Here is a 6584-nt window from a genome sequence, read left to right as displayed (position 1 = left end):
GCAGTTGGTTAACGTATTAACAGGTATACAATAATGAAACTACAAAATAAAGTGAAATAACATTATACAATATTGAATCGACATTCGCACTCTACAAACACAGATCGATAGCAAAGAAAAAGAATAAACATATTCTACATGTCAACGTACATAGCACGCAAATATTTTTTTGACGAACTAAAGAGGTCAAAATTATTATATGCATATGTATTTAACAGGGAAGGAAGAGTGAATTGCAGGCGTTCTCTACCTGAATTTATTCTAGGAGTCGGCGCCACCCAAGTCTCCGCATACCTTGTCGTGTAGCTGGCTTCTCGGGCATTTAATTCAGCAAGGTTACGTATGTAGTTTACATTCCTACGTGTTTCAAGTTTAAACCGGATACTTAGACGATATTGATACAAGTTGTGAATTTTTACCACACCACTTTCTAAAAAGAGATCTGCGCTTGGAGAGTCCCAGGGGACATTGTAAATAAGACGAAGGAACATTTTCTGTAGAATATAGATACGTTGAAGACAGCTATCCGTGGCTGTACCCCACACTAAGTGGCAGTAGTTTAAATAGAAATAGAAAAGGAAATTATAGAGGAGTAGCTTTATTTTTCTTGGAATAACATATCTCAGCCGACTTATGGCCCCGGTTAGTTGAGCCAGCTGCGTTGCTTGCTATATGGTCCACATGGGGATCCCAAGTCATGTTGGAAGAAAAAACTACTCCTAGACATTTAAATTGCTCAACCAAATCTATACACCGCGAGCTTAGTTTAATCTCGATGGAGGAAGGAAGCACTTTATTTTTAGGATGAAAAATAACAGCTTGTGTTTTCTTATCATTTATACGCATACATTTGGATTCAGACCATTTTTGTAATTCATTGTTTCATTGCATTCCTGAACAAGGAGATCAAGATCATTTCCAGTAAAAAATATGCTTGTGTCATGAGCGTAAATAATAAATTTCGCAGCGGAGTTAATGTTAGAGATATCATTTAGATACATATTAAAGAGTAATGGTCCCAATATACTGCCTTGTGGGACACCAGAAGTAACACGTTTTAGTTCAGATTTCATAATGTCTATACATACAGCTTGTTTTCTGTGCTATAGATATGACTTCAGAAGCACGTGGGTCTGTCCTCGAATACCATAACACTCTAAGTTTTTTAGGAGTATACAGTGGTTCACTAGATCAAATGCCTTCGAAAAGTCTACGAAGACACCAAAAACGAAGGCCTTCTTTTCAACCTGTGTAAGTATATATTCCTTTTGCTCGAGTAGCGCTAATTCAGTTGATTTATTTTTATAAAATCCAAATTGATTTGGAGACAAAAGGTTATGTTTGTAAATAAAATGAGACAACCTTGTATGTGACACTTTTTCAAGAGCCTTCGAAAAGATAGGGGGTATAGATACTGGTCTATAATTTCCTAAATCGTGGCGGTCACCTTTCTTATACAGAATTGTTACTTTGGCTATTTGCATTTTGTCAGGAAATATACCGGCAGTAAAACATAAATTAAATATATTCGCAAGAACAGGGGCAATAACTGCTACAACATAAAGGTAAAAAGAACTGCGCCTATGACCGAGTGGTCTAGGGCAGCGAGAGGCGAAGCTGATCTGTTTGCCCCGCAGCCGGTTCAATTCCCACTCGAGGCTGTAGATTTTTGTCATACCATTTGAGCGAAAAGTTTCGGCATATTTCGGATAAGTTCGTCATCATGCTCGGCTTCGGGATCGGACGATGCTCGCCTTAATTTGCCGAGAATCGAAGCTAAAAGCATTTCACGCTTAATAACATCGCAAGCCAACTAATGCTATGTAAGGTTCACATGCCATCTTCTCACTTCAGACTTATGATGCTGATCAAGTTGAACTTTACGTGACAGTTAGGCACTGTGCTATGAACATTGCTGCGATGCTCGAAGAGATGTCCAGCGATTGGAGCGAGACATCTTGGAGCTGGCACCGTGCTTCCGACAAATTAAGCCGCCTGTGCGCACATAATTAGGAAGATTAGTAAAGCGGAAATTTGGGCCGGTTATGTCTCTTGCTGCTCTTTGCGGTCCCTACGCTGTTTCGTACTTGTTGGTGTGATGATTAGGAACCATTCCTTGCTTCAGGCATAAAAACGCAGTAGAGCTACAAGTTATCTGAGCGCCAGATAAATGGGTGCTCTTATTGTCTAGAGAAATTGATACAGACCCGAACAGAGCGGATTTTACTCGAGCATGCATAACAATTTTCTTGTTTTTTGCATGACGGCATGTTATGTTTTGTGTGACTTTGTTCCTTACGAGATATAATTTCTTGCCAGTGCAGATCAAGTAATGGTGCTTCATACTGGAATGCGTTTCGCTGCACTATCTCAGGGCCGTTGCGACTAGGACAAGATAGCCGTTCTATCCTCGCAAACACTGCTTTGATGTCAGTTGTGATCTTACTGGTCAGTACCAAAGTTTTAGCGTTGTGGCTTACTGGCCCTTTGCTTAACAAAGTTAAATCCTCCACCATCTAAAATATAAAGATGTTTGTCCATGCCCAGCTTTCGCGGACATCAGCAACTGGCGTCATCTGTTGGTCGCCAGTAGCGAGCACCATGTGGGGATATTTTTAACTTGTAATTTTGGCAAAACAAGAAAGTGCGACGAAATGCTGCGCGAACATGACGATTATCATGACCGACTCTTCCCCGCTGCGAAATGAGACCTATAGAAGGCTTCCTGCGCTAACGAGTGGTCCCGACTACCATAGAAAATCAATAGGATGTATAGAGCATTTAAAATTCCCGCTGTGGATGGATGGATGGATGGATGGATGGATGGATGGATGGATGGATGGATGGATGGATGGATGGATGGATGGATGGATGGATGGATGGATGGATGGATGGATGGATGGATGGATGGGTGGGTGGGTGGGTGGGTGGGTGGATTTATGGATGGATTTATGGATGGATGGATGGATGGATGGATGGATGGATGGATGGATGGATGGATGGATGGATGGATGGATGGATGGATGGATGGATGGATGGATGGATGGATGGATGGATGGATGGATGGACGGACGGACGGACGGACGGATACGGCTGAACCCTTTAAATCGGGCGGTGACTCAAGCCGCCTAGCCATGACTTATGAAATTTTACTCTTCTCTTGATTTTAGCCACCAATCAGATAACCTTCGCTTAGTTATTTCTACCCGCTTAAAATCTACTTTCCCTTCACTATCCCTAAACCCCAATGCTTTGGATAAATAAGCGCCGCTGCTTTCCACTGTAGGGTGAAGCCCTTTTACATAAAAGCATCAAGTGTTCAGTCGTTTCCTCATCCTCTCCGCACGCAACGCACAACGTGTCTATCTCGTGGTACCCGACTCTATATGTCTTAGTCCGAAAAACTCCCGTCCTGGCCTCACACAACAAAGAACTTCCCCTACAATTATCATAGATATTTTCTTTGGCAATTTCCTGCTTAAAAATCCTGTATGTTCCCAGTGGTGGCTTCATTAGCATCCCTGTTTTGATTATTCAGCGCCACGCGGAACGTGGTGGCAGCCGTGCAAACTAGAAGTGTTTATCCAGATTTCATGGGCACCTGGCGTTCATTGTTCTATATTCGATTCGAAATTCGAAGCTAACTATTCGTATTCGCTTCGTACCAAAAAACTGTGACGCCCATTATAATAGCTGCTCTACACACTCGATTCGCGCTCCACCGTGGTTGTAACTGGTATTATATGCTTAGTGTTAGGCCAGAAAAAAAAAAAACGACGTGAATGGAAGAAATGAAGTTTGAACATATTTTGTGTTATTGTATGGATACATGATATGACCTCAACCCGACAAGCGTATCTGGAAAGGGTGGACATAAAAAGGAGAAGCAGCGTTTGTTTACTCTCATCGACCGAGCTTTGATCCAAATTGGGGGGGGGGGGGGGGGGGGGGGGGGTGCGCACATTCCTACGTGTCGTAATGTCCACGGTACAAAGAGAATCAAGGAAATTTGTGTGCGCGTTGAGCCTCGGCTGCTGGCACAAGAACCCCCGATAACGAAAAACCACCGATAGGTACAACTGCCATGTGTGTGACCCAGAGACAACCATCGGAGCCATTTATTGGGTAATTTCCGGAAGGTCTGTTTGCACAAGACAAATAAAATTTGGCACTGCAGCCTGCGCTTAGAAAGTGGTTTGAATATGGGGCATGGTTATGTCAGGTAATGACTGCGTTCCCCGCAAATCGTTCTCACATAAAATAGAGCCCCTTCATTGCTTAAAATGACACCTCCCACTTTGCAAGTGATGTAATAAACGGGCTTTTGCGCAAGTTTAACAGTCCGCACTTTTGATGTAGGATTTGATTCAGAATGAACCTGAACGCATTGTACACATTCTTCCAACACATAAATTTCGAACGGGACGGCCACAGTTGTTAGTCTTGGTTTTCTAACAACGTATCGGAACGATCACACATATTTTGCAACAGATTTTGAATGCCAAGAAACTTTCACAGCTATCCACAAGTGAGTCGTCAGCTAGAACGACCTACATGTAGCTTGTTGCAGGATTGTGTAGATCTAGCTTGCCTAATACTTTATTATTCATAGCCAAGCTGTCGAGTGTGCCATGAAAAGAACAAAAAGGGCAAAAACATAGCACACTATGTGCATGTGCCCTTTCTTTTTTACCTTCTGTTGTCTCCATTCTACTTTAACTGAAACCTTGTTCGAGATCTCAATAGGCCTTGAGGGCTGAAAACAACAGCATTATTACGTTTGTTTGGCGCGACCACATCCTGTCACTTATTTTATTAACTATGATTACAGAATTGACGACTCAGGCACATAAGGCACAATTGCAAGTATGAAAATACAAAATGTTTCGAAGGGTGATTGCTTTAAGGGGTTAATTTCCAGCGGTTGGTGACCTTGCTAAAGAACGTTTGTGGGGTGGCTTCTAAAATCACGCTACATTCCTGCAACCGGCGGCATGCATCTCACAATCAGTTCAGAAGGGTAGGCCTTCTCTACTGGCGATTTTCATGACCTATAGAGTGGGTGCCTCACTTGATCCAACACGGAGGCGTTGCGGTTCAAGACTGCTTCTGGACGCAGCCTATAGGGTAGAATCAAGCTTGCTTTAAAATTTCACAATAAACGCGCGCTTGTTAGTCGACGGTGTCAATCTCGTGTGAGTCTTGCGTATCTCGACGGCGTCAAAGAAATAAACGAAGGGCAAGGCGGAGATCGCTGTCTCTCAGTGTGAAAACAGCTGCGGTGAATGCTGACCGATGGACGCGCTCTTTGGAGGGTATTTAAAATCAATAGCATCGACGTTCAAAACTCTTGTACAACGGGTGAACGAGAAAACTAGAAGCGCATTTTGTTTCATTTAGCACCAGAGGTAAGCAAGGCTCAGCAGATGTCATGCGGTTTGTGCAGAAAACAAGCTGGGAACATTGTCACTGTCGTATGAGTTTTAATTTTTAAAGATGCCTCCATCTTGGGTTTCTTCGGGTTCGTGCATTGTAATGACCACGTGCTACTTTAGATGCGAATATAGGTTTATAATTATATGTACACGGACAAAGCAAGAACCATTAGGCCACGTTCATCGCGCACCAGTTTCCCGGAGCAACCATGCCTTGGAGGCCAAATTCTAGAGGCTCGTGTACTGTGCGATGTCAGTGCACGTTAAAGAACCCCAGGTGGTCGAAATTTCCGAAGCCCTTCATTACGGCGTCTCTCATAGCCTGAGTCGCTTTGGGACGTTAAACCCCCCATAAACCAAACCAAACCATGCCTTTCTTTCTGTTTGTTTGTAAGCAGCCGATGGAAGACACGCAATGCATGTAAGGCCCCTATGATGCAATCTTTTCGTCCGATTCTAATCGGTTCTCACTATCCGCCCGTCTCAGTGCGTGCTTCCAGTCACAGCGCTGGTATGGGGTCATGACGAAGTGCAAAAAGAATTATGACGAAATGAAATTCGAATTAAATCTCAACACCGCCCCCCGCAGTCCCTGTCTCTTTGGTAAACAAATCACGATATATGAACACCGTAATAAAGCCTGCCATTGCAGGGACAATCATCCATAAAACTCGCGATCAAAAGGTGTTCGTTAGTAGTATGTGCTCAGCGATGTTTGTTAACAAACATCGCCTTATATTTACATAGGTCCTGGCAAATCATCTCTTTAGAAAAAAAAGAGGCTCGGTGCCTGATAAGAACTGCGCTGTCATGGTCCTGGAAGCGTTCCACTACACAGCGTGAAACCTGCACCGCTGGCACCTGAATACTCGCGCAGTGAAAATTACCAGCTCTTCTATATCGTCACCATGCAAAAATTCACATGACTGGGCTGCGAAGATATATTTTTCCCGCAGAATTCTGACAACAACGTTCAAGTGTGTTGGCGAACCACTCACGGGACGGAGCAAGCAGCGTGCTTCCACGCGTCGATGCTTCATGGACTACGTAGCACGCGGCGCCGCCGCAGCATGTCTTCGATGTTGCTAAAATCGCCAATATCGAGTGCAATGGATTTATCGCTGAAACTTCACAGTAAATTCAGTCACC

This window comes from Amblyomma americanum, chromosome 1 (assembly GCF_052857255.1).
Source record: "Amblyomma americanum isolate KBUSLIRL-KWMA chromosome 1, ASM5285725v1, whole genome shotgun sequence".
Taxonomy (NCBI): domain Eukaryota; kingdom Metazoa; phylum Arthropoda; class Arachnida; order Ixodida; family Ixodidae; genus Amblyomma; species Amblyomma americanum.
The sequence above is the reverse complement of the archived record's forward strand: the minus strand, read 5'-3'. Positions refer to the sequence as shown.